The sequence below is a fragment of the Tachysurus fulvidraco genome, chromosome 3 (genome assembly GCF_022655615.1).
Source record: "Tachysurus fulvidraco isolate hzauxx_2018 chromosome 3, HZAU_PFXX_2.0, whole genome shotgun sequence".
Lineage (NCBI taxonomy): Eukaryota > Metazoa > Chordata > Actinopteri > Siluriformes > Bagridae > Tachysurus > Tachysurus fulvidraco.
In genome coordinates, this window is record NC_062520.1 from 32665520 (window position 1) to 32678202 (window position 12683).

Genomic DNA, 12683 nt, shown 5'->3' on the forward strand with positions numbered 1-12683 from the left:
AGCAAGTCTGAGATGACTCAGGCAGCAGTGGCAAGGAAAAACTCCCTTAAATTGGTAAAGGAAGAAACCTTGAGAGGAACCGGACTCAAGGGGGAACCCATCCTCATATGGGTGACACTGGGGGTGTGATTGTAATATACAGTCAGTTAAATGTTGTATTGGTGTGAGGTTCAAGGACTTCTGATCTCCTGAGTACCACAGAGTCTAACTGGAGATGTCTCAGGATTCTTAGAGTCGGCCTCGGCTCAGTGGACGTCCAAAGGCTTCGTCCCACAGAGGACGTTGGGAGCCGGTACAGTGTCTGGATGCCTCGGGATGGGTACAAAGAGAGAAGCAGTGGAGAGGGATTAACATATCTGCTGTTCATAAAAATGTGCTGGTCTGATGTACTGGTGCATGATATTATGGGATGTATTATGTGTACGCCTGACTAAAGAGATGAGTTTTTAATCTACATTTAAACTGGGAAAGTGTGTCTGAGCCCCGAACACTATCAGGAAGACTATTCCAAAGTTTGGGAGCTAAATAATAAAATGCTCTACCACCTTTAGTAGACTTAGATATTCTGGGAACTAGCAGAAGTCCTGAGTTTTGTGATCTCAGAGAGCGTGAAGGATTGTAACGTGTTAGAAGACTAGTTAGATACATGGGAGCTAAACCATTAAGAGCCTTGTACGTAAGTAGCAGCAGTTTGTAGTCAATTCTATACTTAACAGGTAGCCAGTGTAGAGATAATAAAATTGGGGTTATATGGTCATACTTTCTTGTCCTAGTGAGAACTCTGGCAGCTGCATTTTGGACTAACTGTAACCTATTTATTAAAGATGCAGGACAACCACCTAGTAATGCATTACAATAGTCCAGTCTAGAGGTCATGAAGGCATCAACTAGCTTCTCAGCATCAGATACAGACAGGATGTTTCTCAGCTTGGCAATATTTCTAAGGTGGAAGAAGGCTGTTTTGGTAGTATGGGCGATATGATTTTTAAAAGACAAGTTACTGTCTAATATAACACCGAGGTCTTTCACTGTCGAGCTACTTGTAATAGTACATCCCTCTAAATGGGAGTTAAGTTGTGAGAGTTTATGTGCACTGGTTTTTGGACCTATGAGTAGTATTTCAGTCTTATCGGAGTTTAACAATAGAAAGTTGCAGCTCATCCAGTCTTTTATCTCTCTAAGGCATCGAGTTAATTTGGACACTGTGGCTATTTCATCTGGTTTTGATGAGATATATAACTGTGTGTCATCAGCATAACAATGGAAACTAATCCCATGTCTTCTAATAATGTTCCCTAATGGAAGCATGTATATAGAGAAAAGCAGAGGTCCTAGAACTGATCCTTGAGGGACCCCATAATTAACTGGTAGTAAACTGGAGGATTCATCATTTAATTCTACAAAATGGTATCGGTCAGACAGGTAGGATCTAAACCAGCTTAAAGCCTGACCATGAATACCTGTGTAATATTGTAAGCGATCTAGAAGAATGTTGTGATCTATAGTGTCGAATGCAGCACTAAGGTCAAGTAGAACTAATAGTGACATACAGTCTTGGTCCGAAGCTAAGAACAAGTCGTTTGTAACTTTAACAAGTGCAGTTTCTGTGCTATGATGGGGCCTGAAACCTGACTGAAACTCTTCAAGGATGTTGCTCTCCTGTAAGGAGGAGCTCAGTTGAACAGACACAACCTTTTCAAGTATTTTAGACATAAACGGAAGGTGTGAGATAGGTCTGTAATTTGATAGTTCATTAGGGTCTAAGTTAGGTTTTTTGATGAGTGGCCTAATAACTGCCAACTTAAAAGACTTCGGGACGTAACCTAAAGATAACGAGGAGTTAATGATATTAAGAAGAGGCTCACCAGCTTTATGTAACACTTCTTTCAGTAATTTAGTTGGGATGGGGTCTAGTGAACATGTTGTTGATTTAGCTGTAGTAATAAGTTTATCTAACTCTTCCTGTCCTGTACTTGTAACGCTGTGTAAAGCCTTAGGTGAGATTGTGTCACTGGTTGCTCTCATATGTTGAGCGTCACCAATTTTATTCCTGATACTTTCGATTTTATCAGTGAAGAATCTCATAAAGTCCTCACTACTGAACTGTGATGGAATAGTGTGTTCAGATTTCTGATTTTTTGTTAAACTAGCCACTGTGCTAAATAAAAACCTGGGATTGTTCTGGTTATGTCCTATGAGTTTGCTCAGGTGCTCAGAGCCCTAGCAGCTTTTAGAGCCTGTCTATAGCTGGACATACTGTCCTTATACGCAATTCTAAACACCTCTAATTTAGTTTTTCTCCATTTCCGTTCGAGGTTACGGGTCTCCCTCTTGAGGGTGTGAGTATGACTATTATACCATGGTGCAAGTGTTTTATCTCTAACCTTCTGTAATCTGACTGGGGCAACAGTGTCTAATGTGCTAGTGAATATAGCGTCTATGCTGTTAGTCATTGCATCTAGGTCGTTTGAGTTTGAGGGTACATTAAGAAGTCCAGACAGATCAGGCAGGTTATTTGTGAATCTGTCTTTGGTGGTCGAAATAATGGTTCTACCGAGTCGATAACGTGGTGAGACACAGTTAGTCTGTTCTATAGGTAGTGTGTACATTATGAGGTAATGGTCTGTGATGTCATCACTTTGGGGTATGATATCTATATCAGTGACTTCTATTCTGTGTGATATTATTAAATCTAGTGTGTGATTACGTCGATGAGTTGCACTAGTGATGTTTTGTTTGAGCCCAAGTGAGTTTAGTAAGTCCATAAATGTGAGTCCTAAAGCGTCGTTTGTGTCGTCAACATGAATGTTAAAGTCTCCTACAATTAATGCTTTGTCAAAGTTAACTAATAGGTCTGAGAGAAAATCTGTGAATTCTCTAAGAAAAACTGTGTAGGGCCCTGGGGGTCTGGGGCCCGGGGCCCTGGGGGTCTGTACACGGTCGCTAGAGCAAGAGACATCAGGGATTTCTTCGTGTGCATGTGCGATAGTGTAACATTAAGGACAAGCACTTCAAAAGAACTAAATCTATGCTGTGTTCTCTGGGTAACAGTGAGGTAATCACTAAGGATAGTGGCGACACCACCTCCACCACCTCCACCACCTCCACCACCTCCACGACCAGTCAGACGAGGCTCGTGCTTATAGATATATCCTGATGGTGTAGACTCGTTTAGACTGATGTATTCATTTGGTTTAATTCACGTTTCGGTGAGGCAGAGTGCAGTAAGGCTATTATCTAAGATCATTTCATTTACAATAAGTGCTTTGGGTGCAAGAGATCTAATGTTCAGAAGTCCAAACCTTAAGAACTGTTTTTGTTTGTTACTTTGGCATTTTTCTGGTCTAATTACAGTAAGATTATTTCGAGGACTTCTCGTGTATTTACTTTTGGATCTCACTGCTCGGGGAACAGATACAGTTTCTATAGGGTGAGCTATGTGTGCATTTTCTGTGTCAATGTGCTGAGGTGAAGGATGGCTATTAAGATTTAAATTTAAAGAGTAGTTTACCAGTCAGAAGGTGTTCAGCGCCCTGGAGATGTGGTCCGAGAGGACCTCCGCTCCAACTCTGCTGGGGTGCAGGCCGTCAGCACGGAATAGCCTAGGACGCTCCCAGAAAACATTCCAATTATCGATAAAGAGTAGTTTCTGAGCCTGACACCATGACTGTAACCATTCATTTAAAGCGAAAAGTCTACTGAACCTTTCAATTCCTCGCTGGTAAGTTGGAAGTGGTCCAGACACGATGATCCTCGTCGTGGGCGCTGTGCTGCGAACCGTCTCCACCAGGGTGTTGAAGTCCCTCTTCAGGATCTCCGACTGCCTCAGGCTGGTGTCATTCGAGCCGACATGAAGAACCACAGCTCTGGTGTTTCTGCTCACGACCCTAGGTACCTGTGCAGAGACATCAAGAACACGAGCACCAGGTAAGCAGTGAACACGAGCACCACTTTGTCGCAGTCCGTCTTGCGAAGGGGGGCGTAGCGGTTTGGGGTGGGGATCTCGAAAACCGGCGGTGGTGGAGGGGGAGAGGTCCTAGGCCGGGGACCGGCACGCGTCCTCCGCTGCTGCACCCAGGGCCTGCGGTGTCCTGGCGCCGGAGTGAACAGCTCCTGGGCAGGCCACTTCATCGGTGTGTTGGGCCTGGACAGAGAAACACGCGGGGTAGAGGTGGATGGAGTGGTAATTACATCCTGGGAGTTTACCTGAGACAGGTGAGCGACCGACCGGGGAGCTTCCAGCGTGGCTTTCCGCTCCCGCAGCTCGGCCTGCTTCACCTGTAGTTCGCGGATCTGCTTCTCCACAGCAACCAGCTGGAGTTCTACCAAGTGCAGCTCCAGTGCATCCTCACCTGCACTCAAAGGCAGAGACGTAACCGGCATGGTGTTACAGAGCAAGTACAACAGATTGTAGTCGCGGTAGCCGAGCTAATGGGCTAGTTGTGCTAGCCGGCTAGATGCGGACTATTTAACCTGTTTGTTTATTTATTTATTTATTTATTTATTGTACATCACGTGATTCTAAAAGATGAGAAAGGACATGGAGGAGAGCAGGGTGGGAGCGAGCCACTGGACTGAGCAGGTCAACTCCCTGCCTCTCACTCCAGTCTGTGAAATGAAAATGTGGAAGATGCGAGAGCTTGTACAAGCCGTAGCCGAGCTAACAGGCTAGTTATGCTCGCTGGCTAAAAGCTGACGCTGCGGGACAAGTAAATACTTTGTCAAGATTTAAAGTGTAGACTCAAGATAACTCGGAATTGAATAAAAAATACTCAGCCTGGCATATAAATTGGAAGATGCGAGAGCTTCCTGTGTGCAGCTTGCTTCCTGTGTGCAGCTTCATATATTTTGCTTTATTTCTTCATTTTGCCCCCTCGAGTTCTTTCTCCTCCCTTTTTTATATTTTTGTTCTCTTTGGCCAATTAATTCTCTAACTTAAAAATAAATTACGTTTACTTGTTATTTCTGTTTTCTTTCTTTCTTTCTTTCTTTCTTTCTTTCTTTCTTTCTTTCTTTCTTTCTTTCTTTCTCCCATTCTACAATATATAATTAAATATTTAATTAAAAATCTAACATTATCTTCCTCTTTCATTTCTTTTTTCTATAATTTCTCTAAACTTAAAATCATAGTTGTTTTTCTTTAAACTTCCTGTATTTAGAACCCATACACTTTGTCCCCTTTCTACATTATTCCAGTCTTAATAAATAAAAACTCATGATACTCAAACTTGTTTCCTTATATCTGATTTTGTCTGTAAAGTTTTCTACATTTCTTGTACATAAAATAAAGACAATCGTTGTCCTGTAAGTTTTTCACTATATCTCTTCTTTCCTTCCTACATTTCTCTCTCCACACGTCTATCAGGTTGTTTTCACTCATTAGATCCTTTAGTCCTTTTCTCTCTGTATCTGATTTAATAACCATCCCATCTGCCAGATCCAGTTTACAGAAAACAGTCCCTGAAAGTCCCATCATTATTATTTCTTTATGCTTCTTTAAAATCCTCTCTTCATTACTCGAAGCTTTTCAGCTCGATGCTGACCCCTGCTGGTGAAAGCGCTATCACACAATGTTCCACAACCAAACAACGTATTTATTTTAGAGTAATGGATCGACTGAGAAATTAAGATAGAGGATAAGTAAAATTAAAATAAAGTGTGTTTTAATTATTTGTTCATTTGTGTTCATGCATTTTATGTAAAAAGCCTGGTGAATAAAATAAAACCTTTACTATCCAATGGTGACTCAGGCTTCATTGTGTCCGTAGAGGGATGTGGAAGTATAATTATGTAAGAGTGCAAAGTATTATTCCAGTAAAATGGAAACAGCCCAAAGTAACACTTAAGTAGAATCAGAATCAGAAAGATCTTTATTGCCAAGTATGTTTTCACATAAGAGCAATTTGTTCTAGTACAGAAGCTCCACAGGGTAACAGAATGGCAATGACATGACATGAATATATATAATAAAGACAGTTTGTATGTACAGTGGAAAAATGTGCAAATTGAAATATAAATAAGTAAGTATGTGTTTTATGTAAATAATGTAAGAATAGTGTTGTGTGTTCCGTGTGTGTTAAGTGTTCATCAGATGGAAAGCCTGAGGGGAGAAACTGTTCCTATGTCTGGTCATTCTGGTGCTCAGGGCTCTGTAGAGTCCACCAGATGGCAACAGATCAGAGTGAGTGTGCTGGATGTGAGGGGTCCAGAGTGAGGGAGTGTGCTGGATGTGAGGGGTCCTGAGTGAGTGTGCTGGATGTGAGGGGTCCAGAGTGAGGGAGTGTGCTGGATGTGAGGGGTCCTGAGTGAGTGTGCTGGATGTGAGGGGTCCAGAGTGAGGGAGTGTGCTGGATGTGAGGGGTCCTGAGTGAGTGTGCTGGATGTGAGGGGTCCAGAGTGAGGGAGTGTGCTGGATGTGAGGGGTCCTGAGTGAGTGAGTGTGCTGGATATGAGGGGTCCTGAGTGAGTGTGCTGGATGTGAGGGGTCCAGAGTGAATGTGCTGGATGTGAGGGGTCCAGAGTGAGGGAGTGTGCTGGATGTGAGGGGTCCAGAGTGAGTGAGTGTGCTGGATGTGAGGGGTCCTGAGTGAGTGAGTGTGCTGGATGTGAGGGGTCCAGAGTGAGTGTGCTGGATGTGAGGGGTCCTGAGTGAGTGTGCTGAATGTGAGGGGTCCTGAGTGAGGGAGTGTGCTGGATGTGAGGGGTCCTGAGTGAGTGAGTGTGCTGGATGTGAGGGGTAGAGAGTGAGTGTGCTGGATGTGAGGGGTCCTGAGTGAGTGTGTGTGCTGGATGTGAGGGGTCCTGAGTGAGTGAGTTTGCTGCATGTGAGGGGTCCTGAGTGAGTGAGTGTGCTGGATGTGAGGGGTAGAGAGTGAGTGAGTGTGCTGGATGTGAGGGGTCCAGAGTGAGTGAGTGTTCTGGATGTGAGGGGTCCAGAGTGAGTGTGCTGGATGTGAGGGGTCCAGAGTGAGTGAGTGTGCTGGATGTGAGGGGTCCTGAGTGAGTGTGCTGGATGTGAGGGGTCCAGAGTGAGGGAGTGTGCTGGATGTGAGGGGTCCTGAGTGAGTGAGTGTGCTGGATGTGAGGGGTAGAGAGTGAGTGTGCTGGATGTGAGGGGTCCTGAGTGAGTGTGTGTGCTGGATGTGAGGGGTCCTGAGTGAGTGAGTTTGCTGCATGTGAGGGGTCCTGAGTGAGTGAGTGTGCTGGATGTGAGGGGTAGAGAGTGAGTGAGTGTGCTGGATGTGAGGGGTCCAGAGTGAGTGAGTGTTCTGGATGTGAGGGGTCCAGAGTGAGTGTGCTGGATGTGAGGGGTCCAGAGTGAGTGAGTGTGCTGGATGTGAGGGGTCCTGAGTGAGTGTGCTGGATGTGAGGGGTCCAGAGTGAGGGAGTGTGCTGGATGTGAGGGGTCCTGAGTGAGTGAGTGTGCTGGATGTGAGGGGTAGAGAGTGAGTGTGCTGGATGTGAGGGGTCCAGAGTGAGTGAGTGTGCTGGATGTGAGGGGTCCAGAGTGAGGGAGTGTGCTGGATGTGAGGGGTCCAGAGTGAGGGAGTGTGCTGGATGTGAGGGGTCCTGAGTGAGTGTGCTGGATGTGAGGGGTCCAGAGTGAGGGAGTGTGCTGGATGTGAGGGGTCCTGAGTGAGTGAGTGTGCTGGATATGAGGGGTCCTGAGTGAGTGTGCTGGATGTGAGGGGTCCAGAGTGAATGTGCTGGATGTGAGGGGTCCTGAGAGAGTGTGCTGAATGTGAGGGGTCCTGAGTGAGGGAGTGTGCTGGATGTGAGGGGTCCTGAGTGAGTGAGTGTGCTGGATGTGAGGGGTAGAGAGTGAGTGTGCTGGATGTGAGGGGTCCTGAGTGAGTGTGTGTGCTGGATGTGAGGGGTCCTGAGTGAGTGAGTTTGCTGCATGTGAGGGGTCCTGAGTGAGTGAGTGTGCTGGATGTGAGGGGTAGAGAGTGAGTGAGTGTGCTGGATGTGAGGGGTCCAGAGTGAGTGAGTGTTCTGGATGTGAGGGGTCCAGAGTGAGTGTGCTGGATGTGAGGGGGTCCAGAGTGAGTGAGTGTGCTGGATGTGAGGGGTCCTGAGTGAGTGTGCTGGATGTGAGGGGTCCAGAGTGAGGGAGTGTGCTGGATGTGAGGGGTCCTGAGTGAGTGAGTGTGCTGGATGTGAGGGGTAGAGAGTGAGTGTGCTGGATGTGAGGGGTCCAGAGTGAGTGAGTGTGCTGGATGTGAGGGGTCCAGAGTGAGGGAGTGTGCTGGATGTGAGGGGTCCTGAGTGAGTGTGCTGGATGTGAGGGGTCCAGAGTGAGGGAGTGTGCTGGATGTGAGGGGTCCTGAGTGAGTGAGTGTGCTGGATATGAGGGGTCCTGAGTGAGTGTGCTGGATGTGAGGGGTCCAGAGTGAGTGTGCTGGATGTGAGGGGTCCAGAGTGAGGGAGTGTGCTGGATGTGAGGGGTCCAGAGTGAGTGAGTGTGCTGGGTGTGAGGGGTCCTGAGTGAGTGAGTGTGCTGGATGTGAGGGGTCCAGAGTGAGTGTGCTGGATGTGAGGGGTCCTGAGTGAGTGTGCTGAATGTGAGGGGTCCTGAGTGAGGGAGTGTGCTGGATGTGAGGGGTCCTGAGTGAGTGAGTGTGCTGGATGTGAGGGGTAGAGAGTGAGTGTGCTGGATGTGAGGGGTCCTGAGTGAGTGTGTGTGTGTGCTGGATGTGAGGGGTCCTGAGTGAGTGAGTTTGCTGCATGTGAGGGGTCCTGAGTGAGTGAGTGTGCTGGATGTGAGGGGTAGAGAGTGAGTGAGTGTGCTGGATGTGAGGGGTCCAGAGTGAGTGAGTGTGCTGGATGTGAGGGGTCCAGAGTGAGTGTGCTGGATGTGAGGGGTCCAGAGTGAGTGAGTGTGCTGGATGTGAGGGGTCCTGAGTGAGTGTGCTGGATGTGAGGGGTCCAGAGTGAGGGAGTGTGCTGGATGTGAGGGGTCCTGAGTGAGTGAGTGTGCTGGATGTGAGGGGTAGAGAGTGAGTGTGCTGGATGTGAGGGGTCCAGAGTGAGTGAGTGTGCTGGATGTGAGGGGTCCAGAGTGAGGGAGTGTGCTGGATGTGAGGGGTCCTGAGTGAGTGTGCTGGATGTGAGGGGTCCAGAGTGAGGGAGTGTGCTGGATGTGAGGGGTCCTGAGTGAGTGAGTGTGCTGGATATGAGGGGTCCTGAGTGAGTGTGCTGGATGTGAGGGGTCCAGAGTGAGTGTGCTGGATGTGAGGGGTCCAGAGTGAGGGAGTGTGCTGGATGTGAGGGGTCCAGAGTGAGTGAGTGTGCTGGATGTGAGGGGTCCTGAGTGAGTGAGTGTGCTGGATGTGAGGGGTCCAGAGTGAGTGTGCTGGATGTGAGGGGTCCTGAGTGAGTGTGCTGAATGTGAGGGGTCCTGAGTGAGGGAGTGTGCTGGATGTGAGGGGTCCTGAGTGAGTGAGTGTGCTGGATGTGAGGGGTAGAGAGTGAGTGTGCTGGATGTGAGGGGTCCTGAGTGAGTGTGTGTGCTGGATGTGAGGGGTCCTGAGTGAGTGAGTTTGCTGCATGTGAGGGGTCCTGAGTGAGTGAGTGTGCTGGATGTGAGGGGTAGAGAGTGAGTGAGTGTGCTGGATGTGAGGGGTCCAGAGTGAGTGAGTGTGCTGGATGTGAGGGGTCCAGAGTGAGTGTGCTGGATGTGAGGGGTCCAGAGTGAGTGAGTGTGCTGGATGTGAGAGGTCCAGAGTGAGGGAGTGTGCTGGATGTGAGGGGTCCTGAGTGAGTGAGTGTGCTGGATGTGAGGGGTAGAGAGTGAGTGTGCTGGATGTGAGGGGTCCAGAGTGAGTGATTGTGCTGGATGTGAGGGGTAGAGAGTGAGTGAGTGTGCTGGATGTGAGGGGTCCTGAGTGAGTGAGTTTGCTGGATGTGAGGGGTCCTGAGTGAGTGAGTGTGCTGGATGCGAAGGGTAGAGAGTGAGTGAGTGTGCTGGATGTGAGGGGTCCAGAGTGAGTGTGCTGGATGTGAGGGGTAGAGAGTGAGTGAGTGTGCTGGATGTGAGGGGTCCTGAGTGAGTGTGTGTGCTGGATGTGAGGGGTCCAGAGTGAGTGATTGTGCTGGATGTGAGGGGTAGAGAGTGAGTGAGTGTGCTGGATGTGAGGGGTCCTGAGTGAGTGAGTTTGCTGGATGTGAGGGGTCCTGAGTGAGTGAGTGTGCTGGATGCGAAGGGTAGAGAGTGAGTGAGTGTGCTGGATGTGAGGGGTCCAGAGTGAGTGTGCTGGATGTGAGGGGTAGAGAGTGAGTGAGTGTGCTGGATGTGAGGGGTCCTGAGTGAGTGTGTGTGCTGGATGTGAGGGGTCCTGAGTGAGGGAGTGTGCTGGATGTGAGGGGTCCTGAGTGAGTGTGCTGGATGTGAGGGGTCCAGAGTGAGGGAGTGTGCTGGATGTGAGGGGTCCTGAGTGAGTGAGTGTGCTGGATGTGAGGGGTCCTGAGTGAGTGTGTGTGCTGGATGTGAGGGGTAGAGAGTGAGTGTGTGTGCTGGATATGAGGGGTAGAGAGTGAGTGTGCTGGATGTGAGGGGTCCTGAGTGAGTGTGTGTGCTGGATGTGAGGGGTAGAGAGTGAGTGTGTGTGCTGGATGTGAGGGGTCCAGACTGAGTGTGCTGGATGTGAGGGGTCCTGAGTGAGTGTGTGTGCTGGATGTGAGGGGTAGAGAGTGAGTGAGTGTGCTGGATGTGAGGGGTCCTGAGTGAGTGAGTTTGCTGGATGTGAGGGGTCCTGAGTGAGTGAGTGTGCTGGATGCGAAGGGTAGAGAGTGAGTGAGTGTGCTGGATGTGAGGGGTCCAGAGTGAGTGTGCTGGATGTGAGGGGTAGAGAGTGAGTGAGTGTGCTGGATGTGAGGGGTCCTGAGTGAGTGTGTGTGCTGGATGTGAGGGGTCCTGAGTGAGTGAGTTTGCTGGATGTGAGGGGTCCTGAGTGAGTGAGTGTGCTGGATGCGAAGGGTAGAGAGTGAGTGAGTGTGCTGGATGTGAGGGGTCCAGAGTGAGTGTGCTGGATGTGAGGGGTAGAGAGTGAGTGAGTGTGCTGGATGTGAGGGGTCCTGAGTGAGGGAGTGTGCTGGATGTGAGGGGTCCTGAGTGAGTGTGCTGGATGTGAGGGGTCCAGAGTGAGGGAGTGTGCTGGATGTGAGGGGTCCTGAGTGAGTGAGTGTGCTGGATGTGAGGGGTCCTGAGTGAGTGTGTGTGCTGGATGTGAGGGGTAGAGAGTGAGTGTGTGTGCTGGATGTGAGGGGTAGAGAGTGAGTGTGCTGGATGTGAGGGGTCCTGAGTGAGTGTGTGTGCTGGATGTGAGGGGTAGAGAGTGAGTGTGTGTGCTGGATGTGAGGGGTCCAGACTGAGTGTGCTGGATGTGAGGGGTCCTGAGTGAGTGAGTGTGCTGGATGTGAGGGGTCCTGAGTGAGGGAGTGTGCTGGATGTGAGGGGTCCAGAGTGAGTGAGTGTGCTGGATGTGAGGGGTCCAGAGTGATTGTCTTTTCCCTTTTGCTCACTCTGGAGAAGTACAGATCTTGGAGTGTGGGGAGAGTTGTCCCGATGATTCGCTCAGCAGTCCGGACTTCCCTCTGTAGTCTCTTGAGGTCAGATTGGGTAGCTGAGCTGAACCAAACAGTCACTGAGGTGCAGAAGATGGATTCGATGATGGCAGTGTAGAACTGCTTCAGCAGATCCTGTGTTGAAACAAACAAAGTTTCATTGTTATGCAGATGATACAGTTATTTATAGTTCTGCATCCACACCCAATCAGGCTCTTTCACAGTTACAGTTTACATTTGATATTGTTCAGCGTAATTTGTTTGAATTAAAATTAGTTTTAAATGTTGATAAAACAAAATTCATGTTGTTTTCTAAATCCAAACCAATCTTAAAGAATAACCTTCTGCCTATTACTACGTCTCAAGGTTCAGTAATGTGTCTCAGTATACTGTAGGTATCTGGGGGTTTTAATTGATGACGCTCTCTCTCTCCTTTGGCCCTCATGTAGAGCAACTGGTGAAAAGATTGAAAGTGAAATTGGGTTTTTATTTTAGAATCAAATCCTGTCTTTCCTTTGAGGCAAAAAAGAGGCTTGTTGAAGTGACTTTTGTGTCTGTACTGGATTACGGTGATGTTATATATATGCATGCATCTTCACAGTGTTTACATGCTATTGATACTGTTTATCATGGTGCATTGAGGTTTATAACAAATCTTAAAACCCTCACTAATCACTGTGTGTTGTATGCTCGGGTTGGCTGGTCTGTCCATCTGAAGACAAAAACACTGGCATGTTTTTATATATAAATCTATCCTGGGTTTTCTTCCATCATATCTTTGTACATATATGTGTAAAAAGTATGCTTGTAGCTTTAGCCTCAGGTCACAAGAATTATTTTTACTTTCTGTTCCAGTGGTACGTACTGAATGTGGGAAAAGGCATTTAAATTTGCAGCTCCTTCTGCCTGGAATTGTTTGCAAAGTGCATTAAATCTGAGGACACTGGTTCTGTTGGACATTTTAAAAAAACTTTTACATGATTTGGAGAAAGAAACATCGGGCTGTAGGTGTTTTAATTAGATTTTGATTGATATTGAAATCTGATGGATTTGCTTGTGTGTGTGTGTGTGTGTGTGTGTGTGTGTTGGGGGCGTGTCTCAGAGCAAATTTAAAATCC